The following is a 26,170-nucleotide window of genomic DNA, read 5'->3' as shown; positions in this document are numbered from 1 at the left end:
TGTGTGTGTGTGTGTGTGTGTGTGTGTGTGTGTGTTGGGTATAAGGTGATACATAAGTGATACATAAGTATCACCTTATGTACTTTAGATATCTTACAATTTTATTTCTCGATTATATCTCAGTAAAACTGAGGGGAAAATCCATTCTGCTGCTTTTGCCTATGATTGGGGTTAGTGGGAAGGTGAAAACAAAAGAGCAAATTCTGTGTGAAACTTTTGCCTGGAATAAAGGTGGCGCTAGTGGTAAAGAAACCGCCTGCTGATGGAGGAGCTGTAAGAGACGTGGGTTCACTCTCTGGTCAGGAAGGTGCCCTGGAGGAGGACTTTGCAACGCACTCCAATATTCTTGACTGGAGAATCCCATAGATAGAAGAGCTGGGAGAGCTACAGTCTGTAGCATCACACAAAGTTGAACGTGACCCAAGTGACTTAGCAAACATGCACAAATCTGAATTAAACTTTCATCACTACATGTGATAGGATGTTGTGTTTGTCTAATGAGCCCTTGTATTTTCTTATTTTCCTATCATCTTCAGATACAGATCTGAGGCAGGAGAATGGGTGAGAACAGAGGTTTCAGAGCCTCAGCGTGCATGGGGTGAGCGAATCATGACTGAGAACACTGCCTGGCATCTTCGCAGCTGCCACATGTGTGAGAAAAGGGTGGAGGGAGAACTAGAGGCGGGTAACACAGCTGTGGGAGGTTTGCTCTTTGCTCCTGCATGTTTCCATATTCAGGTGAACATGCACAATGACGTAGCAGGCTGATCTGTTTTAGCACCAGAGATGAAATGCTCAGAAGAAAGATTATCAGCTTGCCTAGTTATTAAAAATCCAGCAAGCCATGGTTGAAAAGGTTTAACTAAAGCTCAGACTCTTCGAGGGAAACAGTGATGAACTATATTTGCCTCGGGACCTTGTATGGGCCCCCCTTTATTGTCGGTGTGCTCACCCCACCAGTGTGAGTGATACCCCCTTGCTCCTCTGCCTTCTGCTTCACTGGCTTGTGGCCAGCCTCCATTCTCATGGTTAAGCTGTGGACAAAGAGTGTTGTCAGTTGGCACAAATGAACTTATCCAAGAAACAAGCAGACTCAAGTGCAAGAGGATAGAACTTGTGGTTGCCAAGGGGGACTGAGGGGCTGGGAGAGATGGACTGGAAGTTTGGGATTAGCAGGTGCAAATGGATAAACAACAGGTCCTACTATATAGTCCAGGGAAATATTTGGTATCCTGTAATAAACCACAATGGAAAAGCATATGAAAAAGGATATGCGTAGGTATAGCCGAGCCATTTTGTTGTATACCAGAAATGAATGCAACCCATATAGCAGAATTCCAATTCAACTCTACTCCAAGGAAAAAACAACTAAGAAAAAAAAAAGAGTGTTGTCAGTTGGAAGCCTGGGAGTATATTTTCCTTCTCAGTCCGGATTGATTCTGAATCATATTCACAGGCAGCCCAACCCATAAAACCAATGCGATTCTCATGCTTTCATCCTCTTCACTTTATGGAGCCTCAGCCTCATCTGTAAAATGGTGAAGCTTGACTTCAAAATTTCCTTCCAGCTCCAATATCCTATGATCTGTCTCTGTTGAGTAGAGAAGTGTGTGTGTGTGTGTGTGTGTGTGTGTGCGCGCTCAGTCGTGTCCGACTCTTTGTGACCCCATGGACTGTAGCTGCCAGACTCCTCTGTCCATAAAAATTTCCAGGCAAGAATATTGGAGCAAGTTGCCATTTTATACTCCAGAGGATCTTCCCAACCGAGGAATCGAGCTTTGCACATCCTGCATTGGCAGGTGGGTTCTTTACCACTGCGCCACCGGGGAAACCCTAAAATAACTAAAGGTGTTCATCAATGGGGTACATCATTTTAAATAGCAAGTGAATGGATTTCTGACAAAGCATGTGTGTGGAAAATTGTATTTTAGACATGCCAAAAATGATTTTTAAAGGACATTTTTAGTGACTTGCTTTGAAAAGTTCTTTTCTTCAACTTCACCTAATTTGATGTGTGCTTAACCAAAGGAAAAGAAACCCACTTATCTGTTGTTTTCTGTCTATAAAGTATATCCTTGTTTTACCATGTGCTTGTTAAATTTAAAAAAAAAAAGCATCAATAAAATTCTCTGTCTCTATGGTGTTGTGTGGAAATCATCTGAAGAAAGTTAAATATACAGCGCTTGCTTCTGGGAGAGTGTCTGATGTAGCCGTTGTATATATAGATAAACAAAAGCACAGAAAACAAGTTCTTAAGTACAGTATTTTAATTGAGTCCAAGGAGCAACAAATATATCAGGTGATACACTGAGTGGATTTTCATTCAATGGAAGAAGGCACCAGGTCCTATAGTAAATTAAAGAACACAGCCTGAAGGTCATTGGGACTTATGAATTACAAGGGGAGAGGAAAATTCCTCATCACTTTGGGGAGAAGGCATGGGCCTCTGATGACGTCTGGATGACTTGAAGACAGCTGTGCACTTAGCTCATTCTGATGAAGATCTGGTTTTCTTTACCATGGGAGGTGGAATAATGGCTCCCCAAGGAGGTCCATTCCTGATTCCAGGAACCTATGACAATGTGACCTTACATGGCAAAAGACACTTTTGGAGGTATGATTATGCATAAGCACCTAGAAATGGGGAGGTGAGCCCAGTCCAATCACTTGAGTCCTTAAAATCAGAGACCCTTTCCAGAGATGTGATCAGAGGAAAAGGGTCAGAAGGATGGGCTGTTGCTGGCTTTGAAAATGGAAGAAGGGGCCATGAGCCAAAGACTGCCGGAAGCCAGAAGAGTCAACAAAACCGATTCTGCCCTAGAGCCTCCAGGAAGGAAAACAGCCTGCTGACCCCTGGGTTTCAGCTGATGAGACCTGTCCTGGATGAATAACCTACAGCACTGAAAGGTAATAAAGATAAGCTGTTTTAAGCAACTAAATCTGTGGTAATCTGTTACAGAGCAATAGAGCACTAACGTACTTATTCAAATTCATATCCATGTAAATAAAAACCCTGACATTTCAATGTCAAGTGATTTTTACATTGAAAAAAAAATTCTTTAAGGAAAAAAATTAAGGTTTTATCTTCCAAATTCCATATGTTATGCTCTGCCAGGGAAGTGTTTATATCTTAGGAGGCTGAAACCAGATCAGAATAAAAATTGGATGCTTCCTTAATTTCTCTGACCACCTGTGGCCTTGCCTTGTCTCATATGGGCTGACTGTTGTTTTTCTTGCCCTTCTTTGATGTACAGCCTGGTCTGTCTTGGGGATAGTTGTTCTCTGCCTTTCACCACTAATCTGCCCTAAAAGCCCTTCAGTTTATACCTTATTTGAATGATTAAAAAAAAATCATTGGACTATAATTGCTTTATAATATGGTGTTACTTTCTGCTGTACAGCAAAGTGAATCAGCCTTACGTATACATAGATCTCCTCTTTTTTGGATTTCCTTCCCATTTAGGTCATCAAGTTATCTATTTCATACGTGTGTCTGTTTAGTTGCTCAGTTGTGTCCTATTTTTTGAGACCCCATGGAAAGTAGCCTGCCAGGCTCCTCTGTCCATGGAATTTCCAGGAAAGAATACTGGCATGGGTTGCCATTTCTTACTCCAGGGCATCTTCCTCAACCAGGGATCAAACCTGGGTCTCTTGTGTCTCCTGCACTGGCAGGCGAACTCTTTACCATTAGCACCACTTCATATTTTTATACACAGTAGTTCATATATGTCAATCCCAGTTTCTTAATTCATCCCATCGCCCTCCCCCATCTTAGTGTCCATATCTTTGTTCTCTATGTCTGTGTCTCTCTTGCTGCTTTGCAAACAGGTTCATCTGTATCATTTTTCTGGATTCTACATATAAGTAATTATCATATGTGTCTTTCTCTGTGTGACTTAGTTCCCTCTGTATGCCAGTCTCTAGGTCATTCACATCTCTGCAGATAGCACAATTTCTTTCCTTTTTATGGCTGAGTAATTTTGAGAAGTGTTTCAAGGTTTTTATAGAGAGTATGATATTCTAATCTTTCCCTGAGAATTCCTTCTTTAATTTATAATGCTTATTATTTTTCAAATATTTTTTGAGTGACTTTGATATGTTAGGTCTTTGTTTTTGCTCCTTTATCTTCAGATGCTCTTGGCCTTGAATACTGAGACACAATATACCTGACTCATTTGAAAACACTTTTGTGTAATTGGATGTGCAAAGAACTCATCATTGTAGGGATTCCTAATTATAGGGGCCAGGAGAGAGACAGTTGTGGCATGAACTAGAATTGCAGAAATAGAGGTGATCAAATTTGGCATGCAATGTGAAATTAAAGTCAATAATATTTGCTGTGGATTGGATGGGGAGGGTGAGAGAAAGAGAAACATCAAGAATAATTCCAATAAAATAATTGTTTTAGTCTGACTGTTTGACTAAACGTTGACTCCAGTATTCTTGGGCTTCCCTTGTGTTTCAGCTGGTAAAGAGCCCACTTGCAATGCGGGGGACCTGGGTTCGATCCCTGGGTTGGGAAGATCCCCTGCAGAAGGGAAAGGCTACCCACTCCAATATTTTAGCCTGGAGAATTCCATGGACTGTGTAGTTCATGGGGTCACAAAGAATCGGACGCACTGAGTGATGTTCACTTTCACTGATGCCATTTACTGAGCCAACAAATACTTGGGAAGGAACAAGCTTGAGAAGAGAATATGAGTTATCTCAGACACTTCCCTGGTGGGCCAGTGGCTAAGACTCCATGCTCCCAATGCAGGGGGCTGGGTTTGATCCCTGGTCAGGGAACTAGATCCTGCATGCTGCAACTAAGAGTTAGCATAGCACAACTGAAGATCCTACATGCCACAGTGAGGACTGAAGATCCTGTGTGCCACAACTAAGACTCAGAGCAGCCAAATAAATAAATAAGTATATTTTAAAAAACATTATTAAAAATGAAAGAGTCATCTTAGTTGAACTTGTGGTAGCATTTGACATATCTTCATACACCTTTCTTAAAGCATTTTCTTCACGTGGTTAGGGAAACATCTTCTTTTGGCTTTTCTCTGCCTCGCCATTTATTTTGTTCTTTTTTTTCCCCCTAGATCCTCCTCCTCTTTCCAATCCACAAAGATTGTAACCATGCAAGCCTAGTCCTCATTTTTTTTTTCTGCCCAGGTTGGCCTTCATCCAAGGATTTAAAAATTATGTGTGATTTCTAAATTTATGTCTCCAGTCCAAACATCTCCTTCTAACTTTGGAACCATGTAAATAATTTCTTCAACATCTTAGCTAGGGTGTCTAATCAGTTCAGTTCAATTCAGTCACTCAATCATGTCCCACTCTTTGCAAGCCCATGAACCGCAGCACGCCAGGCCTCCCTGTCCATCACCAACACCCGGAGTTCACCCAAACTCATGTCCATTGAGTCGGTGATGCCATCCAGCCATCTCATCCTCTGTCATCCCCTTCTCTTCCTGCCCCCAATCCCTCCCAGCATCAGACTCCTGACTCTTGCTTTTTGAGCAAAGATTGATATTTCTGTATGAACTCCAGATATTCTCCAGGGGGCCTTTCTGTCTCATGCAGATTATGTCCTCAGATTATCCCGGGAGGCCCTCTACATTTCTTAGACTTTTAGTGACATAATGTCACTGGGGCTTTTTCTCATCATTACTGGTCAGATTTGTTTCATCCGAGAAATGCTGTTGGAGAATTGCCTTGGTTTCTTATCTAGGGCTATCCTATAAGTAGTCTTCTGAAAGTGCACTCATGTTGAAGTAATATGATTGATGATATATTATAGTAATACATAGACCAGGCTGATTTGGTGGGCAAAAAAATTTTTTTATTAATTTTTTAAATTGGAGTACAGTTGATTTACAGTGTTGTATTAATTTCTGCTGTACAGAAAAATGAGTCATACATCCATATATATCCACTCTTTTTTAGATTCTATTCCCATCTAGATTGGCTCAGTGGTCAAGAATCCACAGGAGATGCAGGAGGCATAGGTTTGATCCCTGGGGTGGGAAGGTCCCCTGGAGGAGGACACGGCAACCCAGTCTACTTTTCTTGCCTGAAAAATCCCATGGATTTTCTGTCTGTCCTGCAGACAGAGGAGACTGGTGGGCTACAGTCCCTGGAGTCACAAGAGCTGTACGCAACTGAGCATGCTGAGAGAGCCATATAGATTTTACAGAGTGCTGAGCAGAGCTCCCTGTGATAGACAGTAGGTTTTATTAGTTATAGCAGTGTGTATATGTCAGTCTCAATCTACCAATTTATCCCTCCTCATCCCTTTTCCCCCTGGTAGCCTCAAGTTTCTTTTCTACTTCTGTGGTTCAGTTTCAATTTTGCAAATAGGTTCATTTGTATCATTTCTTTAGATTCCACATATAGATGATATCATAAACTATTTGTCTTTCATCTGACTTATTTCACTCACATGACAATGTCTAGGTTTATCCACGTCACTGCAAATGGCATTATTTCATTTTTTTATGTGGACAAAATTAAAATCTCTTTATTGTGACTACTGGAGTTGGTAACAAATATTTGATAATTTCAACAGATATCCAGGTTGGATCCCCACCGGATTTTCTCTCTCATTTATTTACTTTAATATCAGATGAAATATGTTTAGCATATGAATGCCAGGAGGCAGGATAATTGTTGTGAAGTGTTTCTTTAATAATTTTATCATTTTTCTTAATTGTAGATAAAACATATTGTTCATATTTCAATTTCACTAGGTGCCTCAGACAGTAAAGAATCCACCTGCAACGCAGGAGACCCAGGTTTGATCCCTGTCTTGGGAAGATCCCCTGGAGGAGGGCAGGGCAACCCACTCCAGTATTCTTGCCTGGAGAATCCCCATGGACAGGGGAGCCTGGTGGGCTATAGTCCATGGGGTTGCAAACATGACTAAGCAACTAAGCACAGCAGGTTTTTTAAATTAAAAAGTCTTTATTAAAGTATAGTTTCGATCCCTGGGTTGGGGTGATGCCCTGGAGAAGGGAAAGGCTACCCACTCCAGTATTCTGGCCTGGAGAATTCCATGGACTGTATAGTCCATAGGGTCGCAAAGAGTTGGACACAACTGAGCGACTTCCACTTTATGTACAGTATTACATAAGTTACCAGTATACAATAGACTGATTCTTTAAAATAGATTTTAAAGGTTATACTTCATTTATAGCTTTATAAAATGTTGGTTATGTTGCCCATATTGTCACTAGATTTTAAGCTCAAAAGTAGATTTCAAAATATGATTCCCAGGAGGCACCTTGTTTGCCAATATAGTGAGGGAAAGAAGGGCATAGACTTTGGAGGTGAGATATTCTTGGATTCAAATTCTAGCTCTGCCACTTACCAAATGTAGGAACTTGGGCAAATTCCTTAATTTCTCTAAGCATCAGTTTCCTCATCTGTGCAAAGGAGATAGTAACCACTCTTACGGTGTGGATTAAATTGGCTGGTGTACATAACCGGCTCGCACACCGTCTGACACGTGGTTGTTTCCTTCCTTTTCATCCTCCCTTGTTTTCTGCACAAGTCATTTTACACCGATTTCATTAAAATTGCAGTGTGGATTTTCTTACTGAGATGCTTGAAATGAGATTTCTACTGCCTGCTATTCAGCACTTTTCTTTTTAAGTAGCATCCCTGTCTTGTTGCCAAATAGTAATTAATAAAATTGTTTTAGTGTCTTGGGTAGCAGGGTGTCCCAGATTAAATGGACATTATTTCCTTCTTATGATTCTAGAGGGATGTGGTGGAATTTATAAAAATAAAGAACCTCATAGGAGAGAATTCAGTCTTACAAGAGGGGAGAAATGGAAGGAAAATCTGGTTTAAGGCCCGTAAATAAGGGCTTGATGGGGCCAAGAGTAAGCTGAACGTGGAGCTCCGTGATCAGAGTGCAGTTTCAATTGTGTTTCCATGAAGAATATTTTTACTAGATGGAAGGTTTTATACTTTAGAATTTGAATACTGTTACCCTTTGGTACGTAGCCTTGGGAACCAGAGACAATTTAACTCAGAAATCAAAATGAGTAATTTTCCTATAACATTATGCTACTACTCTCCTCATATGCATATGGTGTAACTTGACAGGACTCTTATTAATATTTCTGTTTAAATTTGTAGGTCATGGCTAGTGTTTATCAACCAATTAATAAGCATATATGATCTAAAAGTTAGTTTCTAGCCATATTTATAAACTTGTGTTTTATCATTAACCAACATTTTCTAATTTTTTGTTGCTATGTCAAAAAGACTTAAAAAAAAACAGTTGATTTACAATATTATTTTCAGGTAAATAACAAAGTGACTCAGTTTTCCATATATATATATTTTTCAGATTATTTTCCATTCTAGGTTATTATAAGATATTGAATATAGTTCCCTGTGCTATACAGTAAATCCTTTTTTTTTAAATTTTACTTTACAATACTGTATTGGTTTTGCCATACAGTGACATGAATCCACCACGGGTGTACATGATATACAGTAAATCCTTATTGCTTGTCTGTTTCATGTGTAGTAGTTTGTATCTGTAAATTCCATATCCTAACTTATTCCTACCCTGCCTTCCTCTCTTCTTTTGTAATCATAGGTTTGTTTCCTGTGTCTGAGTCTGTTCATATTTTATATATAGATCCATTTGTATTAGTTTTTAGATTCCATGTATAAATGATGTCATGTATTTTTCTTTCTCTTCCTAACTTTACTTAGTATAATGTTCTCAAGCCCATCCATGTTGCTGAAGATTGTAATATTTCACTCCTTTTTATGGCTGAATAATAGTCCATTGTATTTAAGGCACATCTTTTAAACCAATCACCTGCTGATGAGCAGCTTGTTTGCATGTCTTGGCTGTTGTAAATAGTGCTGCTATGAACACTGGGGTACCTGTACCTTTTCAAATAGGAGTTTTCATTTTTCCTGGATATATACCCAGGAGTGGGATCACTACATCATTTGGTTGCTCTAGTTTTGGTTCAAAATGACTTTCTTGAGTCTGGAAAAGTTTGTGTTATCTCTATCTCCCAATGTTACTTTTTATCAAACATTCTTCTGATGTAATGTCTATTTCTTTCTAGGTATGAAATGATTTCTTTATTTCTTAACATGAATTGTCTTGGTTAACACATCCCACTGCTACAAATCTCTATTAGAAATATAGACCTTTCTCCCCTTTCTTTACATCAAATCATTGGATACATTCTCAGAAACTGATGGGATAAATTAAGCTATACAATTCATAATGAACAGAAGTACAATAGCATACATCAATTGTAGCCTAAAAAGCAAGGAAACTGATCAAATATATTCACAAAGTACGACTAAGCAACAAGTTCCCATATTTCTTTTTCCTGAGATATTTAAAGAGTCATAGTGACCTCAGGAGGGGAGCCATGTTCTTGATATTGGCTAAAGTTAACATATGCATTATTTTATACAAAGAAATAAAAGCAAAAGTTGCATGAGGTCCTGGGCAATCCTGGCCACCTTCTAGAACATACTTTAATGTTGTGGCACTTAGGGTTGTCTTTTTCTCACTGAGGTCTCTTCCACGTAGCAGTGGCTCCCAACCCTTATATTCACCAGGGGAGTTTCTAAGAAACACATGCTCATGTTCAGTATTTATCGGAATTTAAATCAGAATCCAGAATTTAAACCAGAATTTTCCTCTATTAGTCTAATATGCCACCCAGGTGAGGGTCACTAACTTAAGGCCTGGATTCAACATTCATTCATTTCTGAAGACCAGGTAAAATTGACTTACAGGGCAGCTGGTGGGCTTTTCTACATCTAGCCTGGTTGTTTGCCTGAGGAATTCAAAATTTTATGCAGAGATTGTTCTAAACACTTAGTAATGGGATCTCCTGAAATGCTCATTTGACCCCTCCCTAAGGAAGGTTGCTGCTAGTAACATAAATACAGTTGGTACCTTTTTTCCTTTTTTTACATTCTTGTTTGCTTGTTTGTGATTCAGATGCACACCTTTGATCATTTACCCATGCAATAAAAGATGACTGGCCAAAGGAGGCTCAAGCCTGCACTCAGCCACCAGCTGCTCTGCATCCTGACAGTTTCTTCAAGCTGCTCTTGAGGTGGTTGTGTTCTGTCGTGGAAGGTTTTCAGCCAGAGCTGTTAATTAGGGCTCATTAGGAGAGTCAAAACGATTGTTCTGTTTCCATCTTCAGTTTCTTGCATCTCCGTCAGTTTTACATTTGTAGCCTTGGCTGCCAGTCCCTGAATCTAACCTTGATTGTCTTACTTTCTACTTGATATACCAATTTCGCAGCCTCTTCCTCCCCTCCCCCGCTGTCTGCCAAGCGCCCTCGCATGCTCACCTGGTACCTGCGTGGTAGCTTGCCTCCCTGGCCATCACACTCACCCTACACCCTTGCTTCCCAAACCGACAACTATATTGTGCCCTTCTTGTTCCTGTTGCTCATTTGCCAGCATCTTCCTTATCTTCACCCTCATCTGTGCTGATGAGGGTGAACTCTGTGTCTGTCCCCTCTCCTGACCTCTGCCCACCTCTGCCTGGTGAATTTCTACCAAATTACGTGAAAACAGGGTGAGTTTTTGTTTCCTAAAAGTAATTGAATCAAGCTTTGTTTTTGCCGTTGCTATGAAGGCCTCTGATATCTATGCCTGCCTGTATTTTGATAAAGTAACCCATTGGGAAATAAACGGAAAATTCCCTAATGTATAATTAGAGTATCAGGTAAAATTACACATACTCATGGAACACTGGAGCAGCAGGGAGCAATCAGCATGCAAAATGCAACGTGCAATTACAAATAATAATTATTACATACAAGAGTATTCAGTTTTGCGTGTCTTATAAAATACAGCAAGGAAAAGAAATCTGAAGCTGAGGTCTCAGTCTGGAAGAAATCACGTTAACCTAAATAAAAGACTTTTAATAAAAAGGCCAGATCAGTGAACACTTCTGTAGATAAATGATACTTTCTGCCCTTATAAGCCTCATTTTTGTTGACTGTAGGACTATATCAAAATCAGACTTGCAGATAAATTTGAGGAGCTGTGTTGTTTAGAGCTGTCAGACATATTACTGGAAATTTCATCTGCAGTCTGGCTCCAAGAGAGAAAAAGGCATGACTTTGTAGATCAAATATTGTTTATCTGAATTCTGTAATATATATTTAGATAGGTGTAATTGGAATTAATAGCTCTCAGGAAGCTTGCAGGAGCAAGGGTGTTTGATCATTTAAATTTCTGAGCAGTGAGAATCCACATGGCAAACACGATATGCACAATTATAAAATATATCCTTTTATTTACAGTAATTCAGAATTTGGGTGTCTTTGACTCTATAAATAACTAATAGAATTGGAAATATGGATTAGGAAAGTTCAAGAATAATCTTCCCAAGGAAACCAATGGCCTAAATGTGAATATTAAACTTTAGTGTTTAGAAGTTTTAAAAAAAGAACACCTCCTTTAAAAAAAAAAAAAAAAAACAGAAGATTTTCTTACTTGAGCAATTCTAGACATGTTACAGGGCCTGGTCAAAAACCAGGCCCCTTGTGGGTACCTGACGTAATGTGAAAACAGTTTTGCTTTGTTTTTATCTGTCGGGATAAAAAGATAATAGAATAGTTTCAGATTCTCAAAATGGATTCTCCTCCAGGTAACAGACAGAAACATTCTTCTTTATACAGTTGCCAATCACTCCAGAAGAGGTGGCTTGATTTTTGCTTTGTTGTGAAATTAAAGAAGGCTAATCCCTAAAATGATAGAAGCCCTATGGCTTTTTTATTTTATTGCATCATTAAAACATCAACCCTTGAGTGGAAAAAGATAATTCACATTTTATTCAGAAGTCTCTAATTCCTGGAATTCTTAAGCAAAATTCCGTATCTTCCAGAAACTGTTTCCAACTGCATATAATTTATGCAGTTAAGTTGCTCTGATAACTTATGTAAGAAAACATAGGGACACAACTTTTTCTGTGGAAAAAGAAGATGGCAATCAAAACATTTAAAGGTACCAATAAGTGCTGGGTTGTGGTAGAAGTATTCTGGGGATTTCTATGTTGCTTTAGACCAGCGGTCTCAAAGCATACCCCCTTTTCCCACCAACTGCAGAAGTATCACCCGGCAGGGGTGGGGAGCAGGGGGAAGTGGGTTGTTCTCAGCCCCTATTCCAGGCTCCCTGAATCAAACTCTTGAGGTGGACCCAACAATCTGGTTTTATTTACTTACTTATTTGGCTGTGTCAGATCTTAGTTGGTACATGGAAGGCAGGATCTTCCATCTCTGTTGAGGCATGCCAACTCTTAGTTGCAGCATGTGGGAGCTAGTTCCCTGACTAGGGATCAAACCCTGGACCCCTGCTTTGGGACCAGGGAGTCTTAGCCACTTGACCTCCAGGAAAGTCCTTACAATCTGTATTTTAACAAGACCTCTTGCTGACCTCATTACACACTACAGTTCGAAAAATAGGTGGGTGTGCCTGTCAACTCATTCATTCATTCACCAAGTGGTTCTTAATACCAAATAGGTACCAGAGGATGTTCTAAATTTCTGTAAAGGAGTGCGAGTTCTAAATTTCTGTAAAAAGGAAGGCTGGATCACCTTTGGAGATTTGTCAGGATAAAAACGCCTTGACCCACCTCACAACCCGTGAACTATCACCTTCCTTAGAGCAGCCATGCCTCCATCCAAGGAACAAGGGCAGGCAGAAAGGTGAAAGAAAGCTTTCCTAGCATCTGATGAAAGGATGAAATATGGATGGAAGACCCCTTCTCTGTGGGTTAGGGCTGGTAACCCTAAGGATTTCCCACTAGAGGCATCATTTGGTGGCAAGTCTGTTTACTACATTTGCAAGAAGGGACAGGAAGCAGACAGTGGCAACAGGGCTTCTAAGGAATGGGCGTATGTTTCCAGACATCACTCAGCTGAGAGTATATTTCCTACCGGAGATGTTTATAAAATGCTTCCCGTCACTGAGGCGCAAAGCACAGGGCTCTGGCAGAGCGTGTGTGGAATTTTCAAAGGGAAATTAGGTTCCTGCCAAATTGGACCATCATTTTTTTTTCCCTGAACATTTCCCACCTCCTCCCATTTCCTAGGCTTTGATCCACCTCTTTCTGCCCTCGGCAGTGGCACCGCCTCATTTCTGCTTGTCAGAAGTCCATAAATTCACTGAGGCACAGTTTTTAAAAAGCCCTGTCAAAAATACTGGTCTAAGCCTGCTCTGACCCCCACCTTAAGACAATATCTTCTTCCTTCAGTTTCCCCACTGCATTTGGTATGTACCTTTGTACCTAAGTACACACAGCCTCTATGTAGAAATAGCAGTGGTTTCCCAGAAATCAATCTGACGAACTCATTAGCCACCAATCACCTACAGAAAACACTTGATTTCACCACTTCAGGTATCCCCAATCACTAATTAAATCGGGACTGAAATTCAGTCAGGGTTCATGACCCCTCTCAGGGTTGGTGTAGACGCATAAGCTGCTCCCTTCTCTCTCCCTGCAGCCAGGAAGGAGCTCGGGCGGCCACGTGGCTGAAGGATTCGGGGAGCTCATGGTGCGGGCAGGCAGGTAGGTGTGCCCCGTTGGCGTTCCGTGAAGTCTCATTGTGTCTGCTCTGGAGGTGCCTGTGGCTGGCGTTGCCGGCCGTCTGCTCTCTTTCCGCCATCTTCTCTCTCAGCCCTGCCCTCACCAGGGCTCCTCGGTGACCCCACAGTCTCCTGGCCTGGCAGCCTCTGCTGGGGGTCCCGTTCCCACACCACACAGCATCCTCAGGTTCAGGGCTCTCCTCACATGCCCAGGAGAGGAGAGTGTTGTTTCTTCTCAGAGGCCTTCATGCTCCTCTGAAAGGACTGCAGAGGTCTTTTTGAATTGCTTCCACTTTGTGCTTGAGGGGGTTTCTCTCAGCCTCTTTCAGTTTAAACTCAAGTTGTTCCCAACTCTTCCCTGCTTCCCAGGACAGCCCAGCTCGCGCGGTGAGGAGGTCTCCTCCAAGGGTTCCTGAAGGAAGCGGGGCTCGGGTCTCCTGCATTCTGGAATTCTCAACCTACCTGTTCTCGAATCCTCCCTCCCCACCCCAGGCTTTCAGCTCTCGGGTGCCTGGGACAGAAACATCTTGACTCTCTTCCTTTCCTAAGTTTCCCTTCTGGAGCTCAGGCTGGGCTTTCCTTGAATCCCTGCCCTTTCCGACCACCTCCCTCCTCTGTTGGCAGTTAAAACTCTACAGTCTAGTCCTCTGTGCTGGGCCGACAGTTATTTCAAAGCCCATCTTTGAGATTTCTGGGAAAATGCTTTCTCTTTCGTGTCTGGTTGTTGTAATTGAAAGCTGGACATTTTCACGTCTATTGTGAACCCTTGGGGGGAAAAAAATCATGGCGGGGCTGTGCCTTTATTCTAGACAGATTCCCCTGTCCCCTGCAGCCATGCTCACCTCAGCCTCACTGTGTGAAGAGCCCCAGGGTGGCACGCTTGAGTGGGAATGAGAGAGAGACGATTGAAAACAAAGTATCTTTCCTGCTACCCCTCCATTAATTTATAACATGCTGCCTTTATCATACTTACCTATCTTCTTATTTTCACATCTGCCTTCGATTTACCCACTGACTCTCACCCAGATGATCAATCTGAGGTAAAGAGGGGCTAAAGCCCTATTCATCTCTAGATTTCTTCAGCTCCTAATGGGGTATCATCAGTGTCATTGCCCTCCTCCCTCCAGAAGTGTTTGCTTCATTGAGTTAATCCTCAGTATTTTATTTAAATTTCTGTAAAATAGCTATTTGTTTATTATTGAGAAAAATTTCTCCTTTGCCTCTCTCCTTTTCTGGGTTGCTTATTTAAAATCCCAAGTAGAAAATAAAATGCTCTCAGGAATTTAACCTCTGATTTTTTGAAACTTATGCTTCCTTTATTTATAGTAATGATACCTGAAACCACCACCTGGATACTGCTTTAAAAAGGCACTGGCTGTCATAAGCTTAATTAAAAAAGAGCTCAGATATGATTCCCACAGCTATTAACCACTTCCATGAGTATGTGTGCACTCTCCCTCTCTCTCTGGCCTGAGTGTGCATTTTGAAGGCAGGTATACAGACCCAGAGGGAAGTCCTTAAGTACACTGGTGTCTGAGGACTAGGTCTAAGTGGTTATGATGATGAGGAAGGCTAGCTAGCTTGCTAAGTTTGATTCTCATGTATCCCAACAAGAACCTTGAGTCTGGTCCCTGAAATCTGCAAGATTAGAAGAATATTAGCAATTTTGTTTATTTTTCTTGGAGTAGAACTCTGAAAACACAGGCTTAAAGGATTCAAACTGATAAACTCATGATACCAAAAGAGACATCTACCTGTCTATAGTGTTAATATAGATGGCACTACCCACCTGCCTGTAGGATTTGTTGTCATTTCGTAGATCAAGATTTGTACCTTCAGTTTTCAGTTATGTACCTTCAGTTTTCAGTTATTTCACCCATCAAAATGTGAAACCTGCATATGTCAGTCTCAGTTCCAGCTGACTTGAGCAGAAAGGACATTTATCAGACGGATCGTGGGTCGTAGAGAGAACGGCTGCGAGTTTGGCTTGGGCCCCAAGGCCATGGCGTCCTGACAGCACAGCTGCAGAGTGTGAGGGGCCGCACTGTGATTCCTGAGTGAACCCTGCTGGCCCAGAGCTCCACTCACCGCCTCCGTGGCCAGGGAGCCTGATCTTGCCGCCACAGCCACCGCTGCAGGAACGACGTCCCCTCTCTCCATGATCCTGGCCCCAGCACATCGCAGCTGGAGCAGGTGCACCTGATCTGGTCCAATGCCAGTGCCCTTAGCTCAGGAGAGTGAGACACTGATGGGCTGAGTCCGGATGGTAGGAGAGAGCTCAGCCTCTCAACAAGACTCACAAAGTGGGAAATTTTTCAGATGAAGGAAGTGGGAGGGGGTCCTGGTGAATGGCAGCCAAATGAGGAGAGATGTGATCAGAATACAGTTTGAAGCATAGTGGCGGCAAGGTACGAGTGAGTCTTTTGTGTCCGATAGGCTTTTTCTTATCAGGGGAAGATGGCTGTGCTTCTGTTCCTTGACTATAGCATCGAAAATACTGTGAAATAGACAATTGGGCAAAGTTTGGTTCCTATCTCTCTTGCTAAATCCTGTTTTTATTTCCTCATTATTTTCCTTTTTCTCCTTGGTGTTTCAAAAACAAAACTTTGAGTTCAAAGCCCCCATTGTTATATGCAGGTATTAGCTTCTCTTGGCATAATCTCCTTAAAAACTTTGGATGTACGTGTTATCTCAGCTTCCCAGGTAACACTGGTCGCAAAGAATGTGCCTGCCAATGTAGGAGACATCAGCAATGTTGGTTTGCTCCTTGGGTCAGGAAGATCCCCTGGAGGAGGGCATGCCAACCGACTCCAGTATTCTTGCCTGGAGAATCCCATGGGCAGAGGAGCCTGGTGGGCTACAGTCCATATGTTACTGAGTCTAAGCTCCCTCAGCTCGCTGCACGACAGGACAATGAATCTGAGAGATGAGGTATTGAGGCAAGGAAAGAGACTTTATTCAGAAAGCAGCTGACTGAGAAGATGGCAGGCTAGCGCCTCAGAATAACCATCTTATTAGGGTCTGGATGCCAGGTTCTTTTATAGATCAGAGAGAAAGAAGCAATGAGGAGCTAAAGTCAAAAGGCAGAATAGAGAGGGAGAAGCAGTGGGGAAGTCAAGTGAAAGGGTCTTCAGTCTTGTAAAACATCTCTGAGGGAACGGCCAGCCTTTGGAAGGGGTGTATTACTCTCTTTTATTCACAGGGAGGCAGGGACAAGCTATCTCTCCAGGAGCTGAACAAAGGCACTTTAGTTTATAATCAAGCAGGGGGTCAGGAGATGAAACCAGTCAATCCTAAAGGAAATCAATCCTGAATATTCATTGGAAGGACTGATGCTGAAGCTCCAATACTTCAGCCACCTTATGAGAAGAGCTGACTCGTTAGAAAGGACCCTGTTGCTGGGAAAGATTGAAGGCAGGAGGAGAAAGGGACAACAGAGGACTAGATGGTTGGATGGCATCACCAGCTCGATGGACATGAGTTTGAGCAAGCTCTGGGAGATGGTGAAGGACAGGGAAGCCTGGTGTTCTGAGGTCCACGGGGTCTCAAAGAGTTGGACACGCCTGAGCAACTGAAAAACAACAGAGGAGCAGGGTCCTCCAGGCAAGCCATTAGGTTTGATTATAATAACAAAAGCAATGAAAAAGCATGTCAGAGAAACCATTTCCAACATGGAGTCAGGGTTGGCTTCCTCCTGCAACACATAGGGTCGCACAGAGTCACGAATGAAGCGACTTAGCATGCACACACGTGTTATCTTGGTGCCTCTCTCTTACCTAATGGAGATATTATTTAAAGTCCAAATTGTTAAAAGAACTGGCGGAGACAAAAGGAACTTTCTTGATTTCTTGCCATAGCTTTTTTTTTTTTTTTTTACTTTTTATGTATTAGGCATGTAATGAAGGAAATCATTTAGATGAGAACTCATGCTGAGAATATGAAGAAATATAAATATGGCAGGATTTTTCTAATTAGAAGAGAACAACTTTCTATCCTCTCTTTAAACAATAAACAAGAATCCTATATTGACAAGACTACTCATGCTCTTAGTTATAAGATGGAAACTAAAAGTAAAAACATCTCTGAATAATTCTTCTCTCAAAAGTCACTACCAAACAAGAACAATAATGGAAGCAGCAAAATTACAGGGGTTTACCTTTACCTTTGATCCAGTCAGGAAATACCTGAAACTCCAAACTAGAATATATGTAGATGGTTGAACATTCACACACCCACTTTCCCTTTAGCAAATTAAAGGAGGTCGGATCTAAGGGAGGGGTGGGTGTGGAGTTGGGTGAGTTTACCATTGACAAGCTAGTTGATCCACCCTGCCAAATTCCAGGAATTCTTGGACATTGGAAGTGCCAGGTTGGGGAGAATCAGAAGGCTGTAAACAGGAGGTCTGTTTATTTAAGGAGCAGCTGGACTCCAACCCCGACCTTCACTCTGAGAAGTTATATGACTACCCCTCCTATATCCTAGTAAGAGTTTGAGAGATCCATTTCTTGGAGAAATTTCAGTTATGATTTTAGGAGTTGTAGGTACCAAGCACAGAGGAGGGCTGTGATTTTGTTTTGGATGAAAGACAGTGGAAATATAAGTAACTGCACATCTAATAAGGAGGCTGCTACTGCCTTTTGATGGCCTAACCTGAGAGTACCAGCCACCAGATTCCTATCCCAAAGAGACAACTGAAAGATTCCTCTCCTAGGAAGTCAGAAGTAAAGATTTTGTGGGCGTCTCAATGAAAGAGGTGGATCCCCTCTTGATTGCCCTAACAATGAGGTTCACTAGCTGTCAAGGCTTGCCCATATAGCAGGGCTTCAATCAGCATTGTAATGCCTTGTTCTCAAATACGCACAAGTGATCAGGCATTTATTAATAGGAAAGCCTCAAATATGAAAAATCCCTCCCCATCAAAAAAAGAAAAAAATTTAGAGCTAACAGAGGTAATGCAAAGAATTGAAGATGAGAAAAGCCTACGATTTAACTCCAGTTAGTATTGTTAATGAAATAAAAATGCAGAGCTATAAAACAAGTACTATCTGGGCAAAGAGCAGTTTGAAATTTAAAATGATACTTGAAATTAAAAATGCTCATCATAATTTGGAAGATAAGGAAAGTACCCAGGAAAAAATAATTAATAAATGGACAGTAGGTTTTCATTAGTTATCTACTTTATGTATATACTATATTATGTGACTTTTACCACAATTAAAAAGCCAAGCTTGTGGAAAAAATGAAAAGTGGACAATAAGGGAAAAAAGCTAAGACAGAGGCGTAGTATAGAAGGTCCAGTATTCTAATAATAGGAGTTTTATAAGAAGGAAACAAAGTGCGAGGACATTTTCAAAGTAAATATATGAGAAATTCTCCTTGGATATGGGTCTTCAGATTAAAAGGGTACATCATGTACCATGCAGAATGAGTGAAAAATATCTTCTTATTGAGCACATCATTTTGAAGTTTCAGAATAACAGGAATAGAGATAATTTTTAAAAATTTAGTTTTAATTGAAGGGTGATTGCTTTAAAATGTTGTGTTGGTTTCTACCCTACAACAACGTGAATCAGCCATAAGTATGCATATGTTCCCCTACCTCTTGAACCTCTCTCCTGCACCCCACTTCCTCCCCCACCCCCGGCCAGGTTGTCACAGAGTACCAGGTTGAACTCCCTGAGTTATATAGCAGCTTCCAAGGAATAATTTTTAAAGCTTCCAGAGAGGAAAGAATAGACATGTATAAAGGATTCTGAATCAGAGTGGTACCAGCTCTCTCAACAATACTGCAAGCTAGAAGGAAATCTTCAAAATTCTGGGAGAAATGATTTCCTCCATACTAGAACATTTGTTTCTGTTTTCTTTGCCAATGCCTTTTATTTTTAACTTTTCATTTTATACTGAAGTACAGCTAGTTAACAATGTTGTGATTGTTTCAGGTGGACAGCAAAGGGGCTCAGCGATACACGTACATGTATTCATTCTCCCCCAGACTCCCCTCCCATCCAAGCTGCTGTGCCAGTTCTTGACCCAATTATGTTATCATGCCAGTATGAGGATAGAATAAAGTTATTTCAGACACACAAGGGCTTCTCTGATGGTTCAGATGGTAAAGAATTCACCTGCAATGCAGGAGACCCAGGTTCAGTCCTTGGGTCGGGAAGATCCCCTGGAGAAGGGATAGATTACCCACTCCAGTATTCTTGGGCTTACCTGGTGGCTCAGACAGTAAAGAATCCGCCTGCAATGCAGGAGACCTGGGTTCAACCCTTGGGTTGGGAAGATCCCCTGGCAAAGGGATAGGCTACCCAATCCAGTATTCTTGCCTGGAGAATCCCTGTGGACAGAGGAGCCTGCTGGTCTACCATCCATGGGGTCACAAAGAGTCAGACTGAGTGGCTAAGCACAGCACAGACATACAAAGCCACACACCAACAATTCACTACCCATGTAACTTTTCTCCTGACCAGCTGCTGAAGGGCATGATCCAGTCAATGAAGAAAAAGATTGAGAAAACATCCTGAAATGTGATCCAGGAGAGAAGCAAAGCAAATTCCCAGGGCTCTAGCTATAAATCCGGCCCAGAGAAAGAACTGACTAGATTGAAATGGTGGGGTGGGTGTGTGGGCGTGTGGAATAGAGAGTCCCTGGGTGTGCTTCCTGGTTCATCTGCCAGGTTTGACTGTTTGAAAGATTCACAAGACACATTTAGAGTTGTTGAAGGATATATGAACTTTTAGCCTCATTTCAAATAAAAGCAAGAAAATGAAGAAGAGAAAGAGGAGGAGGCAGTAACTCCAGGGGAAAACAGAGAGCACCAGGGAAGAAATGCAATCATGGTGTATGTCATGGCTTAGCGGTGGATTATATTTATACACTTCTTGATTATTATAATAATGAGAACATGAAATAGGAATTTCAAAATTGTGATAGAACTATTAGGAAAGTGAGGAAGCAAGATGGGCATTTAAAGAGAGCTAGAAACCCTGCCAATCACAATAGGAAGTCAGTGTTTTGAATTAAGGGTGTCAGAGGATGAGATGGCTGGATGGCATCACTGATGCAATGGACACGAACTTGGGCAAGCTTTGGGAGATGGTGAGGGATGGAGAGACCTGGCGTGCTGCAGTGCATGGGGTCACGAAGAGTCAGACATGACTGGGCGACTGAGCAACAACAATAAGCACCATTACTTAGAAATAGGAGCTAAGTGATAGAAGACTGCTGGAGGTAAAAGAGGTTTCCTGAGAAGGGAGATTAGAAGGGCAGTTGAGTGCATGGTGCTTTCTGTTTTGCTCCGTTTGATTTTATAAACCATCCATGTGCTTTGGTGATTTGACTGATTTGACAAGGTGGCTTTTGATGGAATCTTGAAAGTGGTGGTTGCTCTAAGAAAGTTAAAAACCAACACAATATTGTAAAGCAGTTATCCTTCAATTAAAAATAAATAATTTTTTTAAAAAATGAGTAAAAACCAGATTTGACCCTAGGAGCTTCCAAGAGGGAATGGATATAATTACAACCTGTAAATCAATCATTATAACCTGTATTATAACTTTATTTATGTTGACTGAATGACTTTATTCATTTTATGAATGAATGACCTTAGATACAAACTGGTAAAGTAGCCACTTAGCCATATGTGACCTTTAAATTTAAATTGATGAGGATTAAGTAAAATTAAAAATTGTCTTCATTTACACTAGCAACATTTAAGAACTCAGTCGCTACATGTGGCTAATGGCTATCATATTAGCGCAGATACAGAACGTCATCATAGAAAGTTCTGTTGGAGCGTGCTGCCTTGGACCATCTGAATTTCCCCATGGATCCTGAATCATGGAGGGGCAAAGTCTAGCTGTCTGTTTGCTTGCACGTTTTTAAAGGAGAACAGAGATTTTGAAGGGAGTAGAGATTGGTATTGATACTCCACAACATTGGAAGCAAGCCGCAAAGTGGTTGCTCTACATTTGTAAGAGAAATCTGAGGAGTTCCAGTTTTCAGAATACTTAATGTAGGGAGGAAGAAAATTGTCCTCTGATACTTGTGCTTAAAGACCAGGCTGCTTCTCCTTATGATTCTGTGGCCCGGCCGAAGCCTGATTTTCCTGAAAGAGACATTTTTAGGATGAGCTCATCTTTTCTCTTGTTAATGAATGTTGGAGGCGTAGTTTAAGACGGGCTCAGTGAAACTAAAGAAGCAATCCCTTTGTTTCAATGTTTCTGAAAGACCAGATCAGTCTTAATCAGTGTCAGAATGTCCTGGTGTGTTCAGGTGGTAGTGCTGGTGCCAGCGTAGATGGCATGTGTGCATTTGTTTATGCGTGTGTTTGTGTGCCTTCGGGGATGGGAGGTCAGAGCTATTACTAAAACTGATTACTGGGCCCCCTTTGAAGCTAATGAATTGGAATCTCTGTCAGAACAAGAAATCTGTATTTTTTTGAATGGAAGTTCAGTTGATTTACAATATTGCATTAGTTTCAAGTGTACAACAAAGTGACTCTGTTATATATCTTTCAGATTATTTTCCATTTTAGGTTAGTACAAGATACTGAATATAGTTCCCTGTGCTATACAGTAAATTCTTATTGCTTATCTATTTCATGTATAGTAGTCTGTACCTGTTAACCTCATACTCCTAATTTACCCCCGCCCCTTGCCCCTTCTGTAACCATAAGTTTGTTTTCTGTTTGTGACTGTGCTTCTGTTTTGCACATAGATCCATTTGTATTATTTTTTACATTCCACATATAAGTGATGTCATATAATATTTTTCTTTCTCTCCCTGATTTCACTTAGTATGATATTCTCTAGTGCCATCCATGTTGCAGCAAATGACATTATTTCATTCCTTTTAATGGCCAAGTAATATTCCAGTGTGTGTGTGTGTGTGTGTGAGTGTGTGTGTGTGTGTGTGTGTGTGTATGCTGAGTAATATTCCATTGTATGTGTGTATGTCTTCTTTATCCATTCTCTGTTGATGGACACTTAGGTTGCTTCAGTGTCTTGGCTATTATAAATAGTGCCTCCATGAAGACTGGGGTGCATGTATCTTTTTCAATCTGTGTTTTCTCTGAATATATGCCCAGGAATGGGATTGTTGGATTAGACAGTAACTCAATTTTTAGTTTTTTGAGGAATCCTCCTATTCTTCTCCATAGTGGCTGCACCAATTTACATTCTTGCCAGCAGTGTAAAAGTTTCCTTTTTCTTCATATCCTCTCCAGCATTTGTTATTTACTGACTTTTTTATGATATGGCCATTCTGACTAGTGTAAGGTGATGCCTCATTGCGGTTTTGATTTTCAATAAATCTGTATTTTTAAACAAACTCCCCAGGCAAATCTTTATATGTTAAAGTTGACAACCTTTGCATAGTTAAGGATCTATGCTAGGTTCTCACTGAGAAGGTGCTGAAAGTTGCTGTCAGACTCAGTTGAATTGTAGTAAATACTTATATTTTACTGAAGCATAAAAACCTGTCTTCTACTTTGTATATCTTGTGGCTTTCTATTAAAAAAGTCTTCTGATAATTATCTACACATTAAATATCAATGAGCCTCCCTGGTGGCTCTGTCTGTGAAGGATCTGCCTGCAATGCAGGAGACCTGAGTTCAAACATCAGTGGAAACCTAACTATAAAGTACTGTGTCCAGAGAAAATAGACTTAAGATTCTTCTTTAAAAAAAATGAAGTGAAGTCGCTCAGTCGTGTCTGACTCTTTGCGACCCCATGGACTGTAGCCTGCCAGGCTCCTCTGTCCATGGAATTTTCCAGGCAAGAATACTGGAATGGGTTGCCATTTCCTTCTCCAGGGGATCTTCCCAACCCAGGTCTCCCGCATTGTAGGAAGATGCTTTTACCATTTGAGCCACCAGGGAAATCCTACCCTTTTAGGTACTGTAAAAAGTTTTGCCTTCAGGATAAAAATTAACATATAACTTTGGGACATACTGGCCTTTTACTCTGCTCCTACAACAAGTCATCTTCTTGGGCAAAACCTTGCCTGTTTTTGGAAAGTGTAGGGACGAATGTTTTGTCTTAGAGAGTGCCTGAAGATTTACATTTATATAGATGGGTAGGATGAAGGGGTATCTGACACTGATCTCTACATACACATAGGATAAAGCAGTCTAGTCCCTTGCCTTTTAGATTAAAGTTATTAAAACATACCTGGTGGACAGAGGGAAAGCAGATTATGGGAAAAGACAATAAAGACCCACAGACTAAGATCTTCATTAGAGAGAAGGCTGACTAATCCAGGCAACACATTTGACACAGGCAATGTGATACTTGGACGTGTCTTTGAGGAAATGGGTTATAATTAAAGGACTAAAAGCTATCATACTTGAAGAATACCAGAAGGTAACTAGGCAGTTTCAGTTTGGGTGGTTTGATTTGGGTATAACAAGAGAAAAGAACATTTTCTTTCAGTTTTCAGAAAGCATTGATGAGTTTGCAGTTATTAGTCATGAGATCTATAAACGTGTAGTGGGGAGTATAGCTGTGGGTGGTCCACTCAGGCCCCATCTATTTGGAAGAATAGCAGGTGGGACCCAGACCTGAAATTGTGATTTTCTGACAGGTGGTAACAAAGGGATTATGAGGAATACACTTCCTGGGCAGAATAAGGAAACCTGGGATCCTTAGGTACACAATGAACACAAATTAAGTGCTCAACTGATGTTTGTTGAATTAATATAAGTACACTGATAGGAAGAAGGATGACATTTTAATGGGTAAGAACAAGGGATATGGCCATTATAAAACTTAGCTTTTAAAAGTCATTTCTGAGAGTGACTCAGCCAGGAGAATTGATGGTGTGTAATTTATGAAGTAATAGAAGGGACAAAGGAAGAATCTTCTAAAGCAAGGATTGGCAAAGCATTTGTAAATATTTTAGGCTTTGCAGGTCATAGGTCTTCACTGCCACTACTTAATTCTACTGTCAGAGGGCAAAAGAGCCTAGACAATCTGTAAGTGAATGAGCATGGTGGGGTTCCAACAAATATTGGCATCACTGACTCAGTGGGCATGAGTTTGAGCAAATTCCAGGAGACAGTGAAGGATAAGGAAGCCTGGTGTGCTGCAGTCCATGAAGGTGCAAAGAGCCAGAATGACTTAGTCACTGAACAACAACAAATATTGGGTTCGCCAAAAAGTTCTTTTGGGTGTTTTGGTAACATCTTGGAAAAGCTCAAACAAACTTTTTGGCCAACCCAGTACTTCTATTTTTACAAGTGTTTTAAAACGTTAAAATCATTCATAGTTCATAAACAATATAAAAAGAGGTGGCAGTGTTTACCACCCTGTACTCTAAACTAGCAAAGACCGAGACCATATTTTCTAGGAGTATGACAGCAATCACAGGGCTTCTCCATCTGACTGATCCCCTCTCACAGAGGCTACCAGGTAATGCAGAACAGAACTGCCAATTCCTCCCCAGGATAGCAAGAATGGAGTGATTAGGACTAGATAGGGAAAAATCAGGATTATCAACAGTTTTTTGATCAAAAAGAAAGAAGCAGAAGAAAGTGTGCAGGGACTTTGCTAACTAATGCAGTTGCTAAAGCACAAAGAACTTGTCAGTCTCATATTTGGAAGATGCTAACTCTAAGGGTGGATTGATCTGCTCATATTTATTAAATGTGGAATTTGAGTTGAGCCAAATAAAAACTGAGAGAATAAAATGAATTGAAGGGTTGTATCTAGATGTTCATACTTCTCTAAATTTTGCTTCAAATTATTATTTCAACTTATGAAGAAACCACTGATTATAGCTATTTACTGAGAGTAAAGTACGCGGGGTAGAGAGCCAAGAGGTGGAAATTTGAGTCCCAGCTCTAGCAGTCAGCTAAATGTCATTGGCAAGTGGTTTGAAATTTCCACACCTCTAGTTTCCTCTTCTTCAGTATTCGGGGCTTGACTGTGTAATCTATACAGTGACTTTTGGACTGAAAATTCTATGTACAAATGTGTTTAAAATGTTCAGTCTAAAGTACGTAAAATGGCATGCCCCCTTTTATATAAGAACTTTTGGGGAACTATGAATATACTGTATTAAAAATTGGAAGGCAAAAAGCTAAAGGCAGCAAGGGGTGGGAAGAAGCAGAGTGGAGATGACGGGGGAAGAAACTAGACTTATTTGATTGAAATTTAGTTTGTAAACTTGGTTTATATTTGGATTTGGAACCATGTGGATATTCTACATAATTTTAAAAATATTACAAAAGCATTATCAAAAATTGGAAGCAAATGAACCTGTTTATGCAGTTGGTGGCATAATAGAAACTAATTCATGTAACTGTAAAACTCTGTAGTTTGATCACATCCTATTAGGATATATCCTAAGGACAGAACTGAAATTTCGAAACCATTTTCAATAAGCATATTGTTGGTGGTAACTTTGGTATTTTTATCCCAAGTCTTATGTGTGTATTGTGTATATAGTGTGGTGTTATTCAGAAATGAATTTTTCGGTCTGGGAAAAAAAGAATGCAGTTATCAGACTGGTGAGATTAAGTACAATGGTATAGACCAGAATTAAATTGAAGAGACCAGTATAGAATCATGATGTA

The sequence above is a fragment of the Ovis canadensis genome, chromosome 8 (genome assembly GCF_042477335.2).
Source record: "Ovis canadensis isolate MfBH-ARS-UI-01 breed Bighorn chromosome 8, ARS-UI_OviCan_v2, whole genome shotgun sequence".
Taxonomy (NCBI): domain Eukaryota; kingdom Metazoa; phylum Chordata; class Mammalia; order Artiodactyla; family Bovidae; genus Ovis; species Ovis canadensis.
The sequence above is the reverse complement of the archived record's forward strand: the minus strand, read 5'-3'. Positions refer to the sequence as shown.